At 43.9% G+C, this 22,666-nt stretch overlaps 36 non-coding genes across 36 annotated transcripts; all 36 read right to left on the bottom strand.

The window, feature by feature from the left end:
* Window positions 1-16: 16 nt before the first annotated feature.
* trnad-guc (transfer RNA aspartic acid (anticodon GUC)) lies at window positions 17-88 on the bottom strand. The gene has a single exon. It is a non-coding gene; the product is annotated as a tRNA-Asp (tRNA).
* A 497-nt stretch (window positions 89-585) lies between these two features.
* On the bottom strand, window positions 586-658 carry trnav-cac (transfer RNA valine (anticodon CAC)). The gene has a single exon. It is a non-coding gene; the product is annotated as a tRNA-Val (tRNA).
* A 1,061-nt stretch (window positions 659-1,719) lies between these two features.
* Window positions 1,720-1,791, bottom strand: trnad-guc (transfer RNA aspartic acid (anticodon GUC)). Its single transcript has one exon. It is a non-coding gene; the product is annotated as a tRNA-Asp (tRNA).
* A 497-nt stretch (window positions 1,792-2,288) lies between these two features.
* trnav-cac (transfer RNA valine (anticodon CAC)) lies at window positions 2,289-2,361 on the bottom strand. The gene has a single exon. It is a non-coding gene; the product is annotated as a tRNA-Val (tRNA).
* A 513-nt stretch (window positions 2,362-2,874) lies between these two features.
* On the bottom strand, window positions 2,875-2,947 carry trnav-aac (transfer RNA valine (anticodon AAC)). The gene has a single exon. It is a non-coding gene; the product is annotated as a tRNA-Val (tRNA).
* A 475-nt stretch (window positions 2,948-3,422) lies between these two features.
* On the bottom strand, window positions 3,423-3,494 carry trnad-guc (transfer RNA aspartic acid (anticodon GUC)). Its single transcript has one exon. It is a non-coding gene; the product is annotated as a tRNA-Asp (tRNA).
* A 497-nt stretch (window positions 3,495-3,991) lies between these two features.
* On the bottom strand, window positions 3,992-4,064 carry trnav-cac (transfer RNA valine (anticodon CAC)). The gene has a single exon. It is a non-coding gene; the product is annotated as a tRNA-Val (tRNA).
* Window positions 4,065-4,577: 513 nt separating this feature from the next.
* On the bottom strand, window positions 4,578-4,650 carry trnav-aac (transfer RNA valine (anticodon AAC)). Its single transcript has one exon. It is a non-coding gene; the product is annotated as a tRNA-Val (tRNA).
* Window positions 4,651-5,125: 475 nt separating this feature from the next.
* On the bottom strand, window positions 5,126-5,197 carry trnad-guc (transfer RNA aspartic acid (anticodon GUC)). The gene has a single exon. It is a non-coding gene; the product is annotated as a tRNA-Asp (tRNA).
* A 497-nt stretch (window positions 5,198-5,694) lies between these two features.
* Window positions 5,695-5,767, bottom strand: trnav-cac (transfer RNA valine (anticodon CAC)). The gene has a single exon. It is a non-coding gene; the product is annotated as a tRNA-Val (tRNA).
* A 513-nt stretch (window positions 5,768-6,280) lies between these two features.
* trnav-aac (transfer RNA valine (anticodon AAC)) lies at window positions 6,281-6,353 on the bottom strand. The gene has a single exon. It is a non-coding gene; the product is annotated as a tRNA-Val (tRNA).
* Window positions 6,354-6,828: 475 nt separating this feature from the next.
* Window positions 6,829-6,900, bottom strand: trnad-guc (transfer RNA aspartic acid (anticodon GUC)). The gene has a single exon. It is a non-coding gene; the product is annotated as a tRNA-Asp (tRNA).
* Window positions 6,901-7,397: 497 nt separating this feature from the next.
* trnav-cac (transfer RNA valine (anticodon CAC)) lies at window positions 7,398-7,470 on the bottom strand. Its single transcript has one exon. It is a non-coding gene; the product is annotated as a tRNA-Val (tRNA).
* A 513-nt stretch (window positions 7,471-7,983) lies between these two features.
* On the bottom strand, window positions 7,984-8,056 carry trnav-aac (transfer RNA valine (anticodon AAC)). The gene has a single exon. It is a non-coding gene; the product is annotated as a tRNA-Val (tRNA).
* Window positions 8,057-8,531: 475 nt separating this feature from the next.
* Window positions 8,532-8,603, bottom strand: trnad-guc (transfer RNA aspartic acid (anticodon GUC)). Its single transcript has one exon. It is a non-coding gene; the product is annotated as a tRNA-Asp (tRNA).
* Window positions 8,604-9,100: 497 nt separating this feature from the next.
* trnav-cac (transfer RNA valine (anticodon CAC)) lies at window positions 9,101-9,173 on the bottom strand. Its single transcript has one exon. It is a non-coding gene; the product is annotated as a tRNA-Val (tRNA).
* A 513-nt stretch (window positions 9,174-9,686) lies between these two features.
* Window positions 9,687-9,759, bottom strand: trnav-aac (transfer RNA valine (anticodon AAC)). The gene has a single exon. It is a non-coding gene; the product is annotated as a tRNA-Val (tRNA).
* A 475-nt stretch (window positions 9,760-10,234) lies between these two features.
* trnad-guc (transfer RNA aspartic acid (anticodon GUC)) lies at window positions 10,235-10,306 on the bottom strand. Its single transcript has one exon. It is a non-coding gene; the product is annotated as a tRNA-Asp (tRNA).
* Window positions 10,307-10,803: 497 nt separating this feature from the next.
* On the bottom strand, window positions 10,804-10,876 carry trnav-cac (transfer RNA valine (anticodon CAC)). The gene has a single exon. It is a non-coding gene; the product is annotated as a tRNA-Val (tRNA).
* Window positions 10,877-11,389: 513 nt separating this feature from the next.
* On the bottom strand, window positions 11,390-11,462 carry trnav-aac (transfer RNA valine (anticodon AAC)). The gene has a single exon. It is a non-coding gene; the product is annotated as a tRNA-Val (tRNA).
* Window positions 11,463-11,937: 475 nt separating this feature from the next.
* Window positions 11,938-12,009, bottom strand: trnad-guc (transfer RNA aspartic acid (anticodon GUC)). Its single transcript has one exon. It is a non-coding gene; the product is annotated as a tRNA-Asp (tRNA).
* A 1,082-nt stretch (window positions 12,010-13,091) lies between these two features.
* On the bottom strand, window positions 13,092-13,164 carry trnav-aac (transfer RNA valine (anticodon AAC)). Its single transcript has one exon. It is a non-coding gene; the product is annotated as a tRNA-Val (tRNA).
* Window positions 13,165-13,639: 475 nt separating this feature from the next.
* Window positions 13,640-13,711, bottom strand: trnad-guc (transfer RNA aspartic acid (anticodon GUC)). The gene has a single exon. It is a non-coding gene; the product is annotated as a tRNA-Asp (tRNA).
* A 497-nt stretch (window positions 13,712-14,208) lies between these two features.
* On the bottom strand, window positions 14,209-14,281 carry trnav-cac (transfer RNA valine (anticodon CAC)). Its single transcript has one exon. It is a non-coding gene; the product is annotated as a tRNA-Val (tRNA).
* Window positions 14,282-15,342: 1,061 nt separating this feature from the next.
* On the bottom strand, window positions 15,343-15,414 carry trnad-guc (transfer RNA aspartic acid (anticodon GUC)). The gene has a single exon. It is a non-coding gene; the product is annotated as a tRNA-Asp (tRNA).
* Window positions 15,415-15,911: 497 nt separating this feature from the next.
* On the bottom strand, window positions 15,912-15,984 carry trnav-cac (transfer RNA valine (anticodon CAC)). The gene has a single exon. It is a non-coding gene; the product is annotated as a tRNA-Val (tRNA).
* Window positions 15,985-17,045: 1,061 nt separating this feature from the next.
* Window positions 17,046-17,117, bottom strand: trnad-guc (transfer RNA aspartic acid (anticodon GUC)). Its single transcript has one exon. It is a non-coding gene; the product is annotated as a tRNA-Asp (tRNA).
* A 497-nt stretch (window positions 17,118-17,614) lies between these two features.
* Window positions 17,615-17,687, bottom strand: trnav-cac (transfer RNA valine (anticodon CAC)). The gene has a single exon. It is a non-coding gene; the product is annotated as a tRNA-Val (tRNA).
* A 513-nt stretch (window positions 17,688-18,200) lies between these two features.
* On the bottom strand, window positions 18,201-18,273 carry trnav-aac (transfer RNA valine (anticodon AAC)). Its single transcript has one exon. It is a non-coding gene; the product is annotated as a tRNA-Val (tRNA).
* A 475-nt stretch (window positions 18,274-18,748) lies between these two features.
* Window positions 18,749-18,820, bottom strand: trnad-guc (transfer RNA aspartic acid (anticodon GUC)). The gene has a single exon. It is a non-coding gene; the product is annotated as a tRNA-Asp (tRNA).
* Window positions 18,821-19,317: 497 nt separating this feature from the next.
* Window positions 19,318-19,390, bottom strand: trnav-cac (transfer RNA valine (anticodon CAC)). The gene has a single exon. It is a non-coding gene; the product is annotated as a tRNA-Val (tRNA).
* Window positions 19,391-19,903: 513 nt separating this feature from the next.
* trnav-aac (transfer RNA valine (anticodon AAC)) lies at window positions 19,904-19,976 on the bottom strand. Its single transcript has one exon. It is a non-coding gene; the product is annotated as a tRNA-Val (tRNA).
* A 475-nt stretch (window positions 19,977-20,451) lies between these two features.
* On the bottom strand, window positions 20,452-20,523 carry trnad-guc (transfer RNA aspartic acid (anticodon GUC)). The gene has a single exon. It is a non-coding gene; the product is annotated as a tRNA-Asp (tRNA).
* A 497-nt stretch (window positions 20,524-21,020) lies between these two features.
* On the bottom strand, window positions 21,021-21,093 carry trnav-cac (transfer RNA valine (anticodon CAC)). The gene has a single exon. It is a non-coding gene; the product is annotated as a tRNA-Val (tRNA).
* Window positions 21,094-21,606: 513 nt separating this feature from the next.
* Window positions 21,607-21,679, bottom strand: trnav-aac (transfer RNA valine (anticodon AAC)). The gene has a single exon. It is a non-coding gene; the product is annotated as a tRNA-Val (tRNA).
* A 475-nt stretch (window positions 21,680-22,154) lies between these two features.
* Window positions 22,155-22,226, bottom strand: trnad-guc (transfer RNA aspartic acid (anticodon GUC)). The gene has a single exon. It is a non-coding gene; the product is annotated as a tRNA-Asp (tRNA).
* Between the last annotated feature and the right edge of the window lie 440 nt (window positions 22,227-22,666).

Genomic DNA, 22,666 nt, shown 5'->3' with positions numbered 1-22,666 from the left:
AGAAAACAAAGATGGACTCCTCGTCGGGGAATCGAACCCCGGTCTTCCGCGTGACAGGCGGAGATACTTGCCACTATACTAACGAGGACTGCTTCACTGCAAAACTCGGCCATTTCTAAAAAAAGGTGGCGCTGTTCTGACTTTTAATACATTGTACTCTTTCTGTTGGGGGGATGATGAGAAATCTTTTGGTGAACTGGCTTTCTACTCCAGTAAACTGGATTTTGAAAAGGACTGAGGACTTACATTGGCGACTTTGTGTACACTGAATTTGCAAAGATTTCATATATGCTCAGAGTATACTGCATTTGGGATGAATACTGAACCCAACTGGGCCTTAATAGTCATCTGGGAGGTTATTCTCTTTGCTGGTGTCTCCTTTCAAAACCCCTGGAATAAGCCTTGCCATCCCAATTTTTTCTCAATGTTGCCACCACATCTTTAAAAACACTCTCACTGTGAAAAACATCAAGTGTTATTGTCTTCATGGATCCTTGGAACAACAGTCTCTGAAACCCAGTATATCAAACGGAGACACAGAAGTTGGGTCCCAAGTAGTTTGACTAAAGCATCATCGCACAAAGATGTTTCTGCCCAGTTTCGAGCTGGGGACCTTTCGCGTGTGAAGCGAACGTGATAACCACTACACTACAGAAACTGACATGTCACCAAGCACCTCTGCTTGACCCACAAATACGTGTGGGTCCAATTTGTTTTTCTCGTTAGAGTAGCCACATCCGAATGTTAGGAATTTGTTACATTGAGCTCTTTGTGAAAACTGAAGTATAGCTTACTGTCCCAAATCTCTCACAAAGAGAAGAAACAAGCGACATAACATACCTCTGTCTTCTGTTCAACAAGCAGTTCAGAATCTCTAATGCTGCTTCCATTTGGGAGGTTCCTCTCTTTGCTGGTGTCTGCTTTCAAACCCCTGGGATGAGCCTTGCATGACCTTGGCTTGAGCTTGAGGGTGACAGACAAAGAAGTGACAGACTGAGAGATAACGGAAAGTTTGCCATTCCTAGAGTTTCTCAAATTCGACGCCGCATCTGCAAAATCACACTCAATGTGGATGACAGCAATGGCGAATGGAGATGCTATGAGTCACATACATTTGCTGCCAGAACATTCTGACCTCACTGTGTTGGAAAATAGTTGAGACATAGGAAGTTGTTTCTGCCCAGTTTCGAGCTGGGGACCTTTCGCGTGTTAAGCAAACGTGATAACCACTACACTACAGAAACAGACGTAGCATGATCCCCTTTGGCCTGACACTGGAAAATACACCATAACCACCGAGTCTCATAAGTATTTTTATGAGAAGAGCCAAATCGGATTCATAAGAATTTGGTACAAGGAGTCCTTTGAGATTTCAGAAGAGAGATTCAAAACTGGACTGAAGTCACCAATAGGGTAAAGGCTCAATGTACGCTGTGACCACGTGGCTTATTCACTTTTGAGGTACACGCCTTACATGCAAGCAACCAGCAAATAACATCAGTTTAGACTCAATCTGATGGTGGCAATATGTGACCCATTCTCAAAGAGAGCAGGCAGGTTGTGTGTGGTTGTTGTGATCCAGGTACCACTGTTACTACATTAATGGTTGAAGGCAGTTGTTTCGGGGGATGGGATTAAACCCTAACCTTGAGAGCTGCATACTGGAGCATTACTTCTGATTTGCCCTGTTGTGAAGATTGAGTAGAAAACAAAGATGGACTCCTCGTCGGGGAATCGAACCCCGGTCTTCCGCGTGACAGGCGGAGATACTTGCCACTATACTAACGAGGACTGCTTCACTGCAAAACTCGGCCATTTCTAAAAAAAGGTGGCGCTGTTCTGACTTTTAATACATTGTACTCTTTCTGTTGGGGGGATGATGAGAAATCTTTTGGTGAACTGGCTTTCTACTCCAGTAAACTGGATTTTGAAAAGGACTGAGGACTTACATTGGCGACTTTGTGTACACTGAATTTGCAAAGATTTCATATATGCTCAGAGTATACTGCATTTGGGATGAATACTGAACCCAACGGGGCCTTAATAGTCATCTGGGAGGTTATTCTCTTTGCTGGTGTCTCCTTTCAAAACCCCTGGAATAAGCCTTGCCATCCCAATTTTTTCTCAATGTTGCCACCACATCTTTAAAAACACTCTCACTGTGAAAAACATCAAGTGTTATTGTCTTCATGGATCCTTGGAACAACAGTCTCTGAAACCCAGTATATCAAACGGAGACACAGAAGTTGGGTCCCAAGTAGTTTGACTAAAGCATCATCGCACAAAGATGTTTCTGCCCAGTTTCGAGCTGGGGACCTTTCGCGTGTGAAGCGAACGTGATAACCACTACACTACAGAAACTGACATGTCACCAAGCACCTCTGCTTGACCCACAAATACGTGTGGGTCCAATTTGTTTTTCTCGTTAGAGTAGCCACATCCGAATGTTAGGAATTTGTTACATTGAGCTCTTTGTGAAAACTGAAGTATAGCTTACTGTCCCAAATCTCTCACAAAGAGAAGAAACAAGCGACATAACATACCTCTGTCTTCTGTTCAACAAGCAGTTCAGAATCTCTAATGCTGCTTCCATTTGGGAGGTTCCTCTCTTTGGTGGTGTCTGCTTTCAAACCCCTGGGATGAGCCTTGCATGACCTTGGCTTGAGCTTGAGGGTGACAGACAAAGCAGTGACAGACTGAGAGATAACGGAAAGTTTGCCATTCCTAGAGTTTCTCAAATTCGACGCCGCATCTGCAAAATCACACTCAATGTGGATGACAGCAATGGCGAATGGAGATGCTATGAGTCACATACATTTTCTGCCAGAACATTCTGACCTCACTGTGTTGGAAAATAGTTGAGACATAGGAAGTTGTTTCTGCCCAGTTTCGAGCTGGGGACCTTTCGCGTGTTAAGCGAACGTGATAACCACTACACTACAGAAACAGACGTAGCATGATCCCCTTTGGCCTGACACTGGAAAATACACCATAACCACCGAGTCTCATAAGTATTTTTATGAGAAGAGCCAAATCGGATTCATAAGAATTTGGTACAAGGAGTCCTTTGAGATTTCAGAAGAGAGATTCAAAACTGGACTGAAGTCACCAATAGGGTAAAGGCTCAATGTACGCTGTGACCACGTGGCTTATTCACTTTTGAGGTACACGCCTTACATGCAAGCAACCAGCAAATAACATCAGTTTAGACTCAATCTGATGGTGGCAATATGTGACCCATTCTCAAAGAGAGCAGGCAGGTTGTGTGTGGTTGTTGTGATCCAGGTACCACTGTTACTACATTAATGGTTGAAGGCAGTTGTTTCGGGGGATGGGATTAAACCCTAACCTTGAGAGCTGCATACTGGAGCATTACTTCTGATTTGCCCTGTTGTGAAGATTGAGTAGAAAACAAAGATGGACTCCTCGTCGGGGAATCGAACCCCGGTCTTCCGCGTGACAGGCGGAGATACTTGCCACTATACTAACGAGGACTGCTTCACTGCAAAACTCGGCCATTTCTAAAAAAAGGTGGCGCTGTTCTGACTTTTAATACATTGTACTCTTTCTGTTGGGGGGATGATGAGAAATCTTTTGGTGAACTGGCTTTCTACTCCAGTAAACTGGATTTTGAAAAGGACTGAGGACTTACATTGGCGACTTTGTGTACACTGAATTTGCAATGATTTCATATATGCTCAGAGTATACTGCATTTGGGATGAATACTGAACCCAACTGGGCCTTAATAGTCATCTGGGAGGTTCTTCTCTTTGCTGGTGTCTCCTTTCAAAACCCCTGGAATAAGCCTTGCTATCCCAATTTTTTCTCAATGTTGCCACCACATCTTTAAAAACACTCTCACTGTGAAAAACATCAAGTGTTATTGTCTTCATGGATCCTTGGAACAACAGTCTCTGAAACCCAGTATATCAAACGGAGACACAGAAGTTGGGTCCCAAGTAGTTTGACTAAAGCATCATCGCACAAAGATGTTTCTGCCCAGTTTCGAGCTGGGGACCTTTCGCGTGTGAAGCGAACGTGATAACCACTACACTACAGAAACTGACATGTCACCAAGCACCTCTGCTTGACCCACAAATACGTGTGGGTCCAATTTGTTTTTCTCGTTAGAGTAGCCACATCCGAATGTTAGGAATTTGTTACATTGAGCTCTTTGTGAAAACTGAAGTATAGCTTACTGTCCCAAATCTCTCACAAAGAGAAGAAACAAGCGACATAACATACCTCTGTCTTCTGTTCAACAAGCAGTTCAGAATCTCTAATGCTGCTTCCATTTGGGAGGTTCCTCTCTTTGGTGGTGTCTGCTTTCAAACCCCTGGGATGAGCCTTGCATGACCTTGGCTTGAGCTTGAGGGTGACAGACAAAGCAGTGACAGACTGAGAGATAACGGAAAGTTTGCCATTCCTAGAGTTTCTCAAATTCGACGCCGCATCTGCAAAATCACACTCAATGTGGATGACAGCAATGGCGAATGGAGATGCTATGAGTCACATACATTTTCTGCCAGAACATTCTGACCTCACTGTGTTGGAAAATAGTTGAGACATAGGAAGTTGTTTCTGCCCAGTTTCGAGCTGGGGACCTTTCGCGTGTTAAGCGAACGTGATAACCACTACACTACAGAAACAGACGTAGCATGATCCCCTTTGGCCTGACACTGGAAAATACACCATAACCACCGAGTCTCATAAGTATTTTTATGAGAAGAGCCAAATCGGATTCATAAGAATTTGGTACAAGGAGTCCTTTGAGATTTCAGAAGAGAGATTCAAAACTGGACTGAAGTCACCAATAGGGTAAAGGCTCAATGTACGCTGTGACCACGTGGCTTATTCACTTTTGAGGTACACGCCTTACATGCAAGCAACCAGCAAATAACATCAGTTTAGACTCAATCTGATGGTGGCAATATGTGACCCATTCTCAAAGAGAGCAGGCAGGTTGTGTGTGGTTGTTGTGATCCAGGTACCACTGTTACTACATTAATGGTTGAAGGCAGTTGTTTCGGGGGATGGGATTAAACCCTAACCTTGAGAGCTGCATACTGGAGCATTACTTCTGATTTGCCCTGTTGTGAAGATTGAGTAGAAAACAAAGATGGACTCCTCGTCGGGGAATCGAACCCCGGTCTTCCGCGTGACAGGCGGAGATACTTGCCACTATACTAACGAGGACTGCTTCACTGCAAAACTCGGCCATTTCTAAAAAAAGGTGGCGCTGTTCTGACTTTTAATACATTGTACTCTTTCTGTTGGGGGGATGATGAGAAATCTTTTGGTGAACTGGCTTTCTACTCCAGTAAACTGGATTTTGAAAAGGACTGAGGACTTACATTGGCGACTTTGTGTACACTGAATTTGCAAAGATTTCATATATGCTCAGAGTATACTGCATTTGGGATGAATACTGAACCCAACTGGGCCTTAATAGTCATCTGGGAGGTTCTTCTCTTTGCTGGTGTCTCCTTTCAAAACCCCTGGAATAAGCCTTGCCATCCCAATTTTTTCTCAATGTTGCCACCACATCTTTAAAAACACTCTCACTGTGAAAAACATCAAGTGTTATTGTCTTCATGGATCCTTGGAACAACAGTCTCTGAAACCCAGTATATCAAACGGAGACACAGAAGTTGGGTCCCAAGTAGTTTGACTAAAGCATCATCGCACAAAGATGTTTCTGCCCAGTTTCGAGCTGGGGACCTTTCGCGTGTGAAGCGAACGTGATAACCACTACACTACAGAAACTGACATGTCACCAAGCACCTCTGCTTGACCCACAAATACGTGTGGGTCCAATTTGTTTTTCTCGTTAGAGTAGCCACATCCGAATGTTAGGAATTTGTTACATTGAGCTCTTTGTGAAAACTGAAGTATAGCTTACTGTCCCAAATGTCTCACAAAGAGAAGAAACAAGCGACATAACATACCTCTGTCTTCTGTTCAACAAGCAGTTCAGAATCTCTAATGCTGCTTCCATTTGGGAGGTTCCTCTCTTTGGTGGTGTCTGCTTTCAAACCCCTGGGATGAGCCTTGCATGACCTTGGCTTGAGCTTGAGGGTGACAGACAAAGCAGTGACAGACTGAGAGATAACGGAAAGTTTGCCATTCCTAGAGTTTCTCAAATTCGACGCCGCATCTGCAAAATCACACTCAATGTGGATGACAGCAATGGCGAATGGAGATGCTATGAGTCACATACATTTGCTGCCAGAACATTCTGACCTCACTGTGTTGGAAAATAGTTGAGACATAGGAAGTTGTTTCTGCCCAGTTTCGAGCTGGGGACCTTTCGCGTGTTAAGCGAACGTGATAACCACTACACTACAGAAACAGACGTAGCATGATCCCCTTTGGCCTGACACTGGAAAATACACCATAACCACCGAGTCTCATAAGTATTTTTATGAGAAGAGCCAAATCGGATTCATAAGAATTTGGTACAAGGAGTCCTTTGAGATTTCAGAAGAGAGATTCAAAACTGGACTGAAGTCACCAATAGGGTAAAGGCTCAATGTACGCTGTGACCACGTGGCTTATTCACTTTTGAGGTACACGCCTTACATGCAAGCAACCAGCAAATAACATCAGTTTAGACTCAATCTGATGGTGGCAATATGTGACCCATTCTCAAAGAGAGCAGGCAGGTTGTGTGTGGTTGTTGTGATCCAGGTACCACTGTTACTACATTAATGGTTGAAGGCAGTTGTTTCGGGGGATGGGATTAAACCCTAACCTTGAGAGCTGCATACTGGAGCATTACTTCTGATTTGCCCTGTTGTGAAGATTGAGTAGAAAACAAAGATGGACTCCTCGTCGGGGAATCGAACCCCGGTCTTCCGCGTGACAGGCGGAGATACTTGCCACTATACTAACGAGGACTGCTTCACTGCAAAACTCGGCCATTTCTAAAAAAAGGTGGCGCTGTTCTGACTTTTAATACATTGTACTCTTTCTGTTGGGGGGATGATGAGAAATCTTTTGGTGAACTGGCTTTCTACTCCAGTAAACTGGATTTTGAAAAGGACTGAGGACTTACATTGGCGACTTTGTGTACACTGAATTTGCAAAGATTTCATATATGCTCAGAGTATACTGCATTTGGGATGAATACTGAACCCAACTGGGCCTTAATAGTCATCTGGGAGGTTATTCTCTTTGCTGGTGTCTCCTTTCAAAACCCCTGGAATAAGCCTTGCCATCCCAATTTTTTCTCAATGTTGCCACCACATCTTTAAAAACACTCTCACTGTGAAAAACATCAAGTGTTATTGTCTTCATGGATCCTTGGAACAACAGTCTCTGAAACCCAGTATATCAAACGGAGACACAGAAGTTGGGTCCCAAGTAGTTTGACTAAAGCATCATCGCACAAAGATGTTTCTGCCCAGTTTCGAGCTGGGGACCTTTCGCGTGTGAAGCGAACGTGATAACCACTACACTACAGAAACTGACATGTCACCAAGCACCTCTGCTTGACCCACAAATACGTGTGGGTCCAATTTGTTTTTCTCGTTAGAGTAGCCACATCCGAATGTTAGGAATTTGTTACATTGAGCTCTTTGTGAAAACTGAAGTATAGCTTACTGTCCCAAATCTCTCACAAAGAGAAGAAACAAGCGACATAACATACCTCTGTCTTCTGTTCAACAAGCAGTTCAGAATCTCTAATGCTGCTTCCATTTGGGAGGTTCCTCTCTTTGGTGGTGTCTGCTTTCAAACCCCTGGGATGAGCCTTGCATGACCTTGGCTTGAGCTTGAGGGTGACAGACAAAGCAGTGACAGACTGAGAGATAACGGAAAGTTTGCCATTCCTAGAGTTTCTCAAATTCGACGCCGCATCTGCAAAATCACACTCAATGTGGATGACAGCAATGGCGAATGGAGATGCTATGAGTCACATACATTTTCTGCCAGAACATTCTGACCTCACTGTGTTGGAAAATAGTTGAGACATAGGAAGTTGTTTCTGCCCAGTTTCGAGCTGGGGACCTTTCGCGTGTTAAGCGAACGTGATAACCACTACACTACAGAAACAGACGTAGCATGATCCCCTTTGGCCTGACACTGGAAAATACACCATAACCACCGAGTCTCATAAGTATTTTTATGAGAAGAGCCAAATCGGATTCATAAGAATTTGGTACAAGGAGTCCTTTGAGATTTCAGAAGAGAGATTCAAAACTGGACTGAAGTCACCAATAGGGTAAAGGCTCAATGTACGCTGTGACCACGTGGCTTATTCACTTTTGAGGTACACGCCTTACATGCAAGCAACCAGCAAATAACATCAGTTTAGACTCAATCTGATGGTGGCAATATGTGACCCATTCTCAAAGAGAGCAGGCAGGTTGTGTGTGGTTGTTGTGATCCAGGTACCACTGTTACTACATTAATGGTTGAAGGCAGTTGTTTCGGGGGATGGGATTAAAGCCTAACCTTGAGAGCTGCATACTTGAGCATTACTTCTGATTTGCCCTGTTGTGAAGATTGAGTAGAAAACAAAGATGGACTCCTCGTCGGGGAATCGAACCCCGGTCTTCCGCGTGACAGGCGGAGATACTTGCCACTATACTAACGAGGACTGCTTCACTGCAAAACTCGGCCATTTCTAAAAAAAGGTGGCGCTGTTCTGACTTTTAATACATTGTACTCTTTCTGTTGTGGGGATGATGAGAAATCTTTTGGTGAACTGGCTTTCTACTCCAGTAGACGGGATTTTGAAAAGGACTGAGGACTTACATTGGCGACTTTGTGTACACTGAATTTGCAAAGATTTCATATATGCTCAGAGTATACTGCATTTGGGATGAATACTGAACCCAACTGGGCCTTAATAGTCATCTGGGAGGTTCTTCTCTTTGCTGGTGTCTCCTTTCAAAACCCCTGGAATAAGCCTTGCCATCCCAATTTTTTCTCAATGTTGCCACCACATCTTTAAAAACACTCTCACTGTGAAAAACATCAAGTGTTATTGTCTTCATGGATCCTTGGAACAACAGTCTGTGAAACCCAGTATATCAAACGGAGACACAGAAGTTGGGTCCCAAGTAGTTTGACTAAAGCATCATCGCACAAAGATGTTTCTGCCCAGTTTCGAGCTGGGGACCTTTCGCGTGTGAAGCGAACGTGATAACCACTACACTACAGAAACTGACATGTCACCAAGCACCTCTGCTTGACCCACAAATACGTGTGGGTCCAATTTGTTTTTCTCGTTAGAGTAGCCACATCCGAATGTTAGGAATTTGTTACATTGAGCTCTTTGTGAAAACTGAAGTATAGCTTACTGTCCCAAATCTCTCACAAAGAGAAGAAACAAGCGACATAACATACCTCTGTCTTCTGTTCAACAAGCAGTTCAGAATCTCTAATGCTGCTTCCATTTGGGAGGTTCCTCTCTTTGCTGGTGTCTGCTTTCAAACCCCTGGGATGAGCCTTGCATGACCTTGGCTTGAGCTTGAGGGTGACAGACAAAGAAGTGACAGACTGAGAGATAACGGAAAGTTTGCCATTCCTAGAGTTTCTCAAATTCGACGCCGCATCTGCAAAATCACACTCAATGTGGATGACAGCAATGGCGAATGGAGATGCTATGAGTCACATACATTTGCTGCCAGAACATTCTGACCTCACTGTGTTGGAAAATAGTTGAGACATAGGAAGTTGTTTCTGCCCAGTTTCGAGCTGGGGACCTTTCGCGTGTTAAGCGAACGTGATAACCACTACACTACAGAAACAGACGTAGCATGATCCCCTTTGGCCTGACACTGGAAAATACACCATAACCACCGAGTCTCATAAGTATTTTTATGAGAAGAGCCAAATCGGATTCATAAGAATTTGGTACAAGGAGTCCTTTGAGATTTCAGAAGAGAGATTCAAAACTGGACTGAAGTCACCAATAGGGTAAAGGCTCAATGTACGCTGTGACCACGTGGCTTATTCACTTTTGAGGTACACGCCTTACATGCAAGCAACCAGCAAATAACATCAGTTTAGACTCAATCTGATGGTGGCAATATGTGACCCATTCTCAAAGAGAGCAGGCAGGTTGTGTGTGGTTGTTGTGATCCAGGTACCACTGTTACTACATTAATGGTTGAAGGCAGTTGTTTCGGGGGATGGGATTAAACCCTAACCTTGAGAGCTGCATACTGGAGCATTACTTCTGATTTGCCCTGTTGTGAAGATTGAGTAGAAAACAAAGATGGACTCCTCGTCGGGGAATCGAACCCCGGTCTTCCGCGTGACAGGCGGAGATACTTGCCACTATACTAACGAGGACTGCTTCACTGCAAAACTCGGCCATTTCTAAAAAAAGGTGGCGCTGTTCTGACTTTTAATACATTGTACTCTTTCTGTTGGGGGGATGATGAGAAATCTTTTGGTGAACTGGCTTTCTACTCCAGTAAACTGGATTTTGAAAAGGACTGAGGACTTACATTGGCGACTTTGTGTACACTGAATTTGCAAAGATTTCATATATGCTCAGAGTATACTGCATTTGGGATGAATACTGAACCCAACTGGGCCTTAATAGTCATCTGGGAGGTTCTTCTCTTTGCTGGTGTCTCCTTTCAAAACCCCTGGAATAAGCCTTGCCATCCCAATTTTTTCTCAATGTTGCCACCACATCTTTAAAAACACTCTCACTGTGAAAAACATCAAGTGTTATTGTCTTCATGGATCCTTGGAACAACAGTCTCTGAAACCCAGTATATCAAACGGAGACACAGAAGTTGGGTCCCAAGTAGTTTGACTAAAGCATCATCGCACAAAGATGTTTCTGCCCAGTTTCGAGCTGGGGACCTTTCGCGTGTGAAGCGAACGTGATAACCACTACACTACAGAAACTGACATGTCACCAAGCACCTCTGCTTGACCCACAAATACGTGTGGGTCCAATTTGTTTTTCTCGTTAGAGTAGCCACATCCGAATGTTAGGAATTTGTTACATTGAGCTCTTTGTGAAAACTGAAGTATAGCTTACTGTCCCAAATCTCTCACAAAGAGAAGAAACAAGCGACATAACATACCTCTGTCTTCTGTTCAACAAGCAGTTCAGAATCTCTAATGCTGCTTCCATTTGGGAGGTTCCTCTCTTTGCTGGTGTCTGCTTTCAAACCCCTGGGATGAGCCTTGCATGACCTTGGCTTGAGCTTGAGGGTGACAGACAAAGCAGTGACAGACTGAGAGATAACGGAAAGTTTGCCATTCCTAGAGTTTCTCAAATTCGACGCCGCATCTGCAAAATCACACTCAATGTGGATGACAGCAATGGCGAATGGAGATGCTATGAGTCACATACATTTTCTGCCAGAACATTCTGACCTCACTGTGTTGGAAAATAGCTGAGACATAGGAAGTTGTTTCTGCCCAGTTTCGAGCTGGGGACCTTTCGCGTGTTAAGCGAACGTGATAACCACTACACTACAGAAACAGACGTAGCATGATACCCTTTGGCCTGACACTGGAAAATACACCATAACCACCGAGTCTCATAAGTATTTTTATGAGAAGAGCCAAATCGGATTCATAAGAATTTGGTACAAGGAGTCCTTTGAGATTTCAGAAGAGAGATTCAAAACTGGACTGAAGTCACCAATAGGGTAAAGGCTCAATGTAAGCTGTGACCACGTGGCTTATTCACTTTTGAGGTACACGCCTTACATGCAAGCAACCAGCAAATAACATCAGTTTAGACTCAATCTGATGGTGGCAATATGTGACCCATTCTCAAAGGGAGCAGGCAGGTTGTGTGTGGTTGTTGTGATCCAGGTACCACTGTTACTACATTAATGGCTGAAGGCAGTTGTTTCGGGGGATGGGATTAAAGCCTAACCTTGAGAGCTGCATACTGGAGCATTACTTCTGATTTGCCCTGTTGTGAAGATTGAGTAGAAAACAAAGATGGACTCCTCGTCGGGGAATCGAACCCCGGTCTTCCGCGTGACAGGCGGAGATACTTGCCACTATACTAACGAGGACTGCTTCACTGCAAAACTCGGCCATTTCTAAAAAAAGGTGGCGCTGTTCTGACTTTTAATACATTGTACTCTTTCTGTTGGGGGGATGATGAGAAATCTTTTGGTGAACTGGCTTTCTACTCCAGTAAACTGGATTTTGAAAAGGACTGAGGACTTACATTGGCGACTTTGTGTACACTGAATTTGCAAAGATTTCATATATGCTCAGAGTATACTGCATTTGGGATGAATACTGATCCCAACTGGGCCTTAATAGTCATCTGGGAGGTTCTTCTCTTTGCTGGTGTCTTCTTTCAAAACCCCTGGAATAAGCCTTGCCTTCCCAATTTTTCTCAATGTTGCCACCACATCTTTAAAAACACTCTCACTGTGAAAAACATCAAGTGTTATTGTCTTCATGGATCCTTGGAACAACAGTCTCTGAAACCCAGTATATCAAACGGAGACACAGAAGTTGGGTCCCAAGTAGTTTGACTAAAGCATCATCGCACAAAGATGTTTCTGCCCAGTTTTCGAGCTGGGGACCTTTCGCGTGTGAAGCGAACGTGATAACCACTACACTACAGAAACTGACATGTCACCAAGCACCTCTGCTTGACCCACAAATACGTGTGGGTCCAATTTGTTTTTCTCGTTAGAGTAGCCACATCCGAATGTTAGGAATTTGTTACATTGAGCTCTTTGTGAAAACTGAAGTATAGCTTACTGTCCCAAATCTCTCACAAAGAGAAGAAACAAGCGACATAACATACCTCTGTCTTCTGTTCAACAAGCAGTTCAGAATCTCTAATGCTGCTTCCATTTGGGAGGTTCCTCTCTTTGCTGGTGTCTGCTTTCAAACCCCTGGGATGAGCCTTGCATGACCTTGGCTTGAGCTTGAGGGTGACAGACAAAGCAGTGACAGACTGAGAGATAACGGAAAGTTTGCCATTCCTAGAGTTTCTCAAATTCGACGCCGCATCTGCAAAATCACACTCAATGTGGATGACAGCAATGGCGAATGGAGATGCTATGAGTCACATACATTTTCTGCCAGAACATTCTGACCTCACTGTGTTGGAAATAGTTGAGACATAGGAAGTTGTTTCTGCCCAGTTTCGAGCTGGGGACCTTTCGCGTGTTAAGCGAACGTGATAACCACTACACTACAGAAACAGACGTAGCATGATCCCATTTGGCCTGACACTGGAAAATACACCATAACCACCGAGTCTCATAAGTATTTTTATGAGAAGAGCCAAATCGGATTCATAAGAATTTGGTACAAGGAGTCCTTTGAGATTTCAGAAGAGAGATTCAAAACTGGACTGAAGTCACCAATAGGGTAAAGGCTCAATGTACGCTGTGACCACGTGGCTTATTCACTTTTGAGGTACACGCCTTACATGCAAGCAACCAGCAAATAACATCAGTTTAGACTCAATCTGATGGTGGCAATATGTGACCCATTCTCAAAGAGAGCAGGCAGGTTGTGTGTGGTTGTTGTGATCCAGGTACCACTGTTACTACATTAATGGTTGAAGGCAGTTGTTTCGGGGGATGGGATTAAACCCTAACCTTGAGAGCTGCATACTGGAGCATTACTTCTGATTTGCCCTGTTGTGAAGATTGAGTAGAAAACAAAGATGGACTCCTCGTCGGGGAATCGAACCCCGGTCTTCCGCGTGACAGGCGGAGATACTTGCCACTATACTAACGAGGACTGCTTCACTGCAAAACTCGGCCATTTCTAAAAAAAGGTGGCGCTGTTCTGACTTTTAATACATTGTACTCTTTCTGTTGGGGGGATGATGAGAAATCTTTTGGTGAACTTGCTTTCTACTCCAGTAAACTGGATTTTGAAAAGGACTGAGGACTTACATTGGCGACTTTGTGTACACTGAATTTGCAAAGATTTCATATATGCTCAGAGTATACTGCATTTGGGATGAATACTGAACCCAACTGGGCCTTAATAGTCATCTGGGAGGTTCTTCTCTTTGCTGGTGTCTCCTTTCAAAACCCCTGGAATAAGCCTTGCCATCCCAATTTTTTCTCAATGTTGCCACCACATCTTTAAAAACACTCTCACTGTGAAAAACATCAAGTGTTATTGTCTTCATGGATCCTTGGAACAACAGTCTCTGAAACCCAGTATATCAAACGGAGACACAGAAGTTGGGTCCCAAGTAGTTTGACTAAAGCATCATCGCACAAAGATGTTTCTGCCCAGTTTCGAGCTGGGGACCTTTCGCGTGTGAAGCGAACGTGATAACCACTACACTACAGAAACTGACATGTCACCAAGCACCTCTGCTTGACCCACAAATACGTGTGGGTCCAATTTGTTTTTCTCGTTAGAGTAGCCACATCCGAATGTTAGGAATTTGTTACATTGAGCTCTTTGTGAAAACTGAAGTATAGCTTACTGTCCCAAATCTCTCACAAAGAGAAGAAACAAGCGACATAACATACCTCTGTCTTCTGTTCAACAAGCAGTTCAGAATCTCTAATGCTGCTTCCATTTGGGAGGTTCCTCTCTTTGCTGGTGTCTGCTTTCAAACCCCTGGGATGAGCCTTGCATGACCTTGGCTTGAGCTTGAGGGTGACAGACAAAGAAGTGACAGACTGAAGGATAACGGAAAGTTTGCCATTCCTAGAGTTTCTCAAATTCGACGCCGCATCTGCAAAATCACACTCAATGTGGATGACAGCAATGGCGAATGGAGATGCTATGAGTCACATACATTTGCTGCCAGAACATTCTGACCTCACTGTGTTGGAAAATAGTTGAGACATAGGAAGTTGTTTCTGCCCAGTTTCGAGCTGGGGACCTTTTGCGTGTTAAGCGAACGTGATAACCACTACACTACAGAAACAGACGTAGCATGATCCCCTTTGGCCTGACACTGGAAAATACACCATAACCACCGAGTCTCATAAGTATTTTTATGAGAAGAGCCAAATCGGATTCATAAGAATTTGGTACAAGGAGTCCTTTGAGATTTCAGAAGAGAGATTCAAAACTGGACTGAAGTCACCAATAGGGTAAAGGCTCAATGTACGCTGTGACCACGTGGCTTATTCACTTTTGAGGTACACGCCTTACATGCAAGCAACCAGCAAATAACATCAGTTTAGACTCAATCTGATGGTGGCAATATGTGACCCATTCTCAAAGAGAGCAGGCAGGTTGTGTGTGGTTGTTGTGATCCAGGTACCACTGTTACTACATTAATGGTTGAAGGCAGTTGTTTCGGGGGATGGGATTAAACCCTAACCTTGAGAGCTGCATACTGGAGCATTACTTCTGATTTGCCCTGTTGTGAAGATTGAGTAGAAAACAAAGATGGACTCCTCGTCGGGGAATCGAACCCCGGTCTTCCGCGTGACAGGCGGAGATACTTGCCACTATACTAACGAGGACTGCTTCACTGCAAAACTCGGCCATTTCTAAAAAAAGGTGGCGCTGTTCTGACTTTTAATACATTGTACTCTTTCTGTTGGGGGGATGATGAGAAATCTTTTGGTGAACTGGCTTTCTACTCCAGTAAACTGGATTTTGAAAAGGACTGAGGACTTACATTGGCGACTTTGTGTACACTGAATTTGCAAAGATTTCATATATGCTCAGAGTATACTGCATTTGGGATGAATACTGAACCCAACTGGGCCTTAATAGTCATCTGGGAGGTTATTCTCTTTGCTGGTGTCTCCTTTCAAAACCCCTGGAATAAGCCTTGCCATCCCAATTTTTTCTCAATGTTGCCACCACATCTTTAAAAACACTCTCACTGTGAAAAACATCAAGTGTTATTGTCTTCATGGATCCTTGGAACAACAGTCTCTGAAACCCAGTATATCAAACGGAGACACAGAAGTTGGGTCCCAAGTAGTTTGACTAAAGCATCATCGCACAAAGATGTTTCTGCCCAGTTTCGAGCTGGGGACCTTTCGCGTGTGAAGCGAACGTGATAACCACTACACTACAGAAACTGACATGTCACCAAGCACCTCTGCTTGACCCACAAATACGTGTGGGTCCAATTTGTTTTTCTCGTTAGAGTAGCCACATCCGAATGTTAGGAATTTGTTACATTGAGCTCTTTGTGAAAACTGAAGTATAGCTTACTGTCCCAAATCTCTCACAAAGAGAAGAAACAAGCGACATAACATACCTCTGTCTTCTGTTCAACAAGCAGTTCAGAATCTCTAATGCTGCTTCCATTTGGGAGGTTCCTCTCTTTGCTGGTGTCTGCTTTCAAACCCCTGGGATGAGCCTTGCATGACCTTGGCTTGAGCTTGAGGGTGACAGACAAAGAAGTGACAGACTGAGAGATAACGGAAAGTTTGCCATTCCTAGAGTTTCTCAAATTCGACGCCGCATCTGCAAAATCACACTCAATGTGGATGACAGCAATGGCGAATGGAGATGCTATGAGTCACATACATTTGCTGCCAGAACATTCTGACCTCACTGTGTTGGAAAATAGTTGAGACATAGGAAGTTGTTTCTGCCCAGTTTCGAGCTGGGGACCTTTCGCGTGTTAAGCAAACGTGATAACCACTACACTACAGAAACAGACGTAGCATGATCCCCTTTGGCCTGACACTGGAAAATACACCATAACCACCGAGTCTCATAAGTATTTTTATGAGAAGAGCCAAATCGGATTCATAAGAATTTGGTACAAGGAGTCCTTTGAGATTTCAGAAGAGAGATTCAAAACTGGACTGAAGTCACCAATAGGGTAAAGGCTCAATGTACGCTGTGACCACGTGGCTTATTCACTTTTGAGGTACACGCCTTACATGCAAGCAACCAGCAAATAACATCAGTTTAGACTCAATCTGATGGTGGCAATATGTGACCCATTCTCAAAGAGAGCAGGCAGGTTGTGTGTGGTTGTTGTGATCCAGGTACCACTGTTACTACATTAATGGTTGAAGGCAGTTGTTTCGGGGGATGGGATTAAACCCTAACCTTGAGAGCTGCATACTGGAGCATTACTTCTGATTTGCCCTGTTGTGAAGATTGAGTAGAAAACAAAGATGGACTCCTCGTCGGGGAATCGAACCCCGGTCTTCCGCGTGACAGGCGGAGATACTTGCCACTATACTAACGAGGACTGCTTCACTGCAAAACTCGGCCATTTCTAAAAAAAGGTGGCGCTGTTCTGACTTTTAATACATTGTACTCTTTCTGTTGGGGGGATGATGAGAAATCTTTTGGTGAACTGGCTTTCTACTCCAGTAAACTGGATTTTGAAAAGGACTGAGGACTTACATTGGCGACTTTGTGTACACTGAATTTGCAAAGATTTCATATATGCTCAGAGTATACTGCATTTGGGATGAATACTGAACCCAACGGGGCCTTAATAGTCATCTGGGAGGTTATTCTCTTTGCTGGTGTCTCCTTTCAAAACCCCTGGAATAAGCCTTGCCATCCCAATTTTTTCTCAATGTTGCCACCACATCTTTAAAAACACTCTCACTGTGAAAAACATCAAGTGTTATTGTCTTCATGGATCCTTGGAACAACAGTCTCTGAAACCCAGTATATCAAACGGAGACACAGAAGTTGGGTCCCAAGTAGTTTGACTAAAGCATCATCGCACAAAGATGTTTCTGCCCAGTTTCGAGCTGGGGACCTTTCGCGTGTGAAGCGAACGTGATAACCACTACACTACAGAAACTGACATGTCACCAAGCACCTCTGCTTGACCCACAAATACGTGTGGGTCCAATTTGTTTTTCTCGTTAGAGTAGCCACATCCGAATGTTAGGAATTTGTTACATTGAGCTCTTTGTGAAAACTGAAGTATAGCTTACTGTCCCAAATCTCTCACAAAGAGAAGAAACAAGCGACATAACATACCTCTGTCTTCTGTTCAACAAGCAGTTCAGAATCTCTAATGCTGCTTCCATTTGGGAGGTTCCTCTCTTTGGTGGTGTCTGCTTTCAAACCCCTGGGATGAGCCTTGCATGACCTTGGCTTGAGCTTGAGGGTGACAGACAAAGCAGTGACAGACTGAGAGATAACGGAAAGTTTGCCATTCCTAGAGTTTCTCAAATTCGACGCCGCATCTGCAAAATCACACTCAATGTGGATGACAGCAATGGCGAATGGAGATGCTATGAGTCACATACATTTTCTGCCAGAACATTCTGACCTCACTGTGTTGGAAAATAGTTGAGACATAGGAAGTTGTTTCTGCCCAGTTTCGAGCTGGGGACCTTTCGCGTGTTAAGCGAACGTGATAACCACTACACTACAGAAACAGACGTAGCATGATCCCCTTTGGCCTGACACTGGAAAATACACCATAACCACCGAGTCTCATAAGTATTTTTATGAGAAGAGCCAAATCGGATTCATAAGAATTTGGTACAAGGAGTCCTTTGAGATTTCAGAAGAGAGATTCAAAACTGGACTGAAGTCACCAATAGGGTAAAGGCTCAATGTACGCTGTGACCACGTGGCTTATTCACTTTTGAGGTACACGCCTTACATGCAAGCAACCAGCAAATAACATCAGTTTAGACTCAATCTGATGGTGGCAATATGTGACCCATTCTCAAAGAGAGCAGGCAGGTTGTGTGTGGTTGTTGTGATCCAGGTACCACTGTTACTACATTAATGGTTGAAGGCAGTTGTTTCGGGGGATGGGATTAAAGCCTAACCTTGAGAGCTGCATACTTGAGCATTACTTCTGATTTGCCCTGTTGTGAAGATTGAGTAGAAAACAAAGATGGACTCCTCGTCGGGGAATCGAACCCCGGTCTTCCGCGTGACAGGCGGAGATACTTGCCACTATACTAACGAGGACTGCTTCACTGCAAAACTCGGCCATTTCTAAAAAAAGGTGGCGCTGTTCTGACTTTTAATACATTGTACTCTTTCTGTTGTGGGGATGATGAGAAATCTTTTGGTGAACTGGCTTTCTACTCCAGTAGACGGGATTTTGAAAAGGACTGAGGACTTACATTGGCGACTTTGTGTACACTGAATTTGCAAAGATTTCATATATGCTCAGAGTATACTGCATTTGGGATGAATACTGAACCCAACTGGGCCTTAATAGTCATCTGGGAGGTTCTTCTCTTTGCTGGTGTCTCCTTTCAAAACCCCTGGAATAAGCCTTGCCATCCCAATTTTTTCTCAATGTTGCCACCACATCTTTAAAAACACTCTCACTGTGAAAAACATCAAGTGTTATTTTCTTCATGGATCCTTGGAACAACAGTCTGTGAAACCCAGTATATCAAACGGAGACACAGAAGTTGGGTCCCAAGTAGTTTGACTAAAGCATCATCGCACAAAGATGTTTCTGCCCAGTTTCGAGCTGGGGACCTTTCGCGTGTGAAGCGAACGTGATAACCACTACACTACAGAAACTGACATGTCACCAAGCACCTCTGCTTGACCCACAAATACGTGTGGGTCCAATTTGTTTTTCTCGTTAGAGTAGCCACATCCGAATGTTAGGAATTTGTTACATTGAGCTCTTTGTGAAAACTGAAGTATAGCTTACTGTCCCAAATCTCTCACAAAGAGAAGAAACAAGCGACATAACATACCTCTGTCTTCTGTTCAACAAGCAGTTCAGAATCTCTAATGCTGCTTCCATTTGGGAGGTTCCTCTCTTTGCTGGTGTCTGCTTTCAAACCCCTGGGATGAGCCTTGCATGACCTTGGCTTGAGCTTGAGGGTGACAGACAAAGCAGTGACAGACTGAGAGATAACGGAAAGTTTGCCATTCCTAGAGTTTCTCAAATTCGACGCCGCATCTGCAAAATCACACTCAATGTGGATGACAGCAATGGCGAATGGAGATGCTATGAGTCACATACATTTTCTGCCAGAACATTCTGACCTCACTGTGTTGGAAAATAGTTGAGACATAGGAAGTTGTTTCTGCCCAGTTTCGAGCTGGGGACCTTTCGCGTGTTAAGCGAACGTGATAACCACTACACTACAGAAACAGACGTAGCATGATCCCCTTTGGCCTGACACTGGAAAATACACCATAACCACCGAGTCTCATAAGTATTTTTATGAGAAGAGCCAAATCGGATTCATAAGAATTTGGTACAAGGAGTCCTTTGAGATTTCAGAAGAGAGATTCAAAACTGGACTGAAGTCACCAATAGGGTAAAGGCTCAATGTACGCTGTGACCACGTGGCTTATTCACTTTTGAGGTACACGCCTTACATGCAAGCAACCAGCAAATAACATCAGTTTAGACTCAATCTGATGGTGGCAATATGTGACCCATTCTCAAAGAGAGCAGGCAGGTTGTGTGTGGTTGTTGTGATCCAGGTACCACTGTTACTACATTAATGGTTGAAGGCAGTTGTTTCGGGGGATGGGATTAAAGCCTAACCTTGAGAGCTGCATACTGGAGCATTACTTCTGATTTGCCCTGTTGTGAAGATTGAGTAGAAAACAAAGATGGACTCCTCGTCGGGGAATCGAACCCCGGTCTTCCGCGTGACAGGCGGAGATACTTGCCACTATACTAACGAGGACTGCTTCACTGCAAAACTCGGCCATTTCTAAAAAAAGGTGGCGCTGTTCTGACTTTTAATACATTGTACTCTTTCTGTTGGGGGGATGATGAGAAATCTTTTGCTGAACTGGCTTTCTACTCCAGTAAACTGGATTTTGAAAAGGACTGAGGACTTACATTGGCGACTTTGTGTACACTGAATTTGCAAAGATTTCATATATGCTCAGAGTATACTGCATTTGGGATGAATACTGAACCCAACTGGGCCTTAATAGTCATCTGGGAGGTTCTTCTCTTTGCTGGTGTCTCCTTTCAAAACCCCTGGAATAAGCCTTGCCATCCCAATTTTTTCTCAATGTTGCCACCACATCTTTAAAAACACTCTCACTGTGAAAAACATCAAGTGTTATTGTCTTCATGGATCCTTGGAACAACAGTCTCTGAAACCCAGTATATCAAACGGAGACACAGAAGTTGGGTCCCAAGTAGTTTGACTAAAGCATCATCGCACAAAGATGTTTCTGCCCAGTTTCGAGCTGGGGACCTTTCGCGTGTGAAGCGAACGTGATAACCACTACACTACAGAAACTGACATGTCACCAAGCACCTCTGCTTGACCCACAAATACGTGTGGGTCCAATTTGTTTTTCTCGTTAGAGTAGCCACATCCGAATGTTAGGAATTTGTTACATTGAGCTCTTTGTGAAAACTGAAGTATAGCTTACTGTCCCAAATCTCTCACAAAGAGAAGAAACAAGCGACATAACATACCTCTGTCTTCTGTTCAACAAGCAGTTCAGAATCTCTAATGCTGCTTCCATTTGGGAGGTTCCTCTCTTTGGTGGTGTCTGCTTTCAAACCCCTGGGATGAGCCTTGCATGACCTTGGCTTGAGCTTGAGGGTGACAGACAAAGCAGTGACAGACTGAGAGATAACGGAAAGTTTGCCATTCCTAGAGTTTCTCAAATTCGACGCCGCATCTGCAAAATCACACTCAATGTGGATGACAGCAATGGCGAATGGAGATGCTATGAGTCACATACATTTTCTGCCAGAACATTCTGACCTCACTGTGTTGGAAAATAGTTGAGACATAGGAAGTTGTTTCTGCCCAGTTTCGAGCTGGGGACCTTTCGCGTGTTAAGCGAACGTGATAACCACTACACTACAGAAACAGACGTAGCATGATCCCCTTTGGCCTGACACTGGAAAATACACCATAACCACCGAGTCTCATAAGTATTTTTATGAGAAGAGCCAAATCGGATTCATAAGAATTTGGTACAAGGAGTCCTTTGAGATTTCAGAAGAGAGATTCAAAACTGGACTGAAGTCACCAATAGGGTAAAGGCTCAATGTACGCTGTGACCACGTGGCTTATTCACTTTTGAGGTACACGCCTTACATGCAAGCAACCAGCAAATAACATCAGTTTAGACTCAATCTGATGGTGGCAATATGTGACCCATTCTCAAAGAGAGCAGGCAGGTTGTGTGTGGTTGTTGTGATCCAGGTACCACTGTTACTACATTAATGGTTGAAGGCAGTTGTTTCGGGGGATGGGATTAAAGCCTAACCTTGAGAGCTGCATACTTGAGCATTACTTCTGATTTGCCCTGTTGTGAAGATTGAGTAGAAAACAAAGATGGACTCCTCGTCGGGGAATCGAACCCCGGTCTTCCGCGTGACAGGCGGAGATACTTGCCACTATACTAACGAGGACTGCTTCACTGCAAAACTCGGCCATTTCTAAAAAAAGGTGGCGCTGTTCTGACTTTTAATACATTGTACTCTTTCTGTTGGGGGGATGATGAGAAATCTTTTGGTGAACTGGCTTTCTACTCCAGTAGACGGGATTTTGAAAAGGACTGAGGACTTACATTGGCGACTTTGTGTACACTGAATTTGCAAAGATTTCATATATGCTCAGAGTATACTGCATTTGGGATGAATACTGAACCCAACTGGGCCTTAATAGTCATCTGGGAGGTTCTTCTCTTTGCTGGTGTCTCCTTTCAAAACCCCTGGAATAAGCCTTGCCATCCCAATTTTTTCTCAATGTTGCCACCACATCTTTAAAAACACTCTCACTGTGAAAAACATCAAGTGTTATTGTCTTCATGGATCCTTGGAACAACAGTCTGTGAAACCCAGTATATCAA

This window comes from Limanda limanda, chromosome 4 (assembly GCF_963576545.1).
Source record: "Limanda limanda chromosome 4, fLimLim1.1, whole genome shotgun sequence".
Classification (NCBI taxonomy): Eukaryota; Metazoa; Chordata; class Actinopteri; order Pleuronectiformes; family Pleuronectidae; genus Limanda; species Limanda limanda.
Note: the sequence above shows the minus strand (reverse complement) of the source record. Positions and strands in the feature narration are given on the sequence as shown.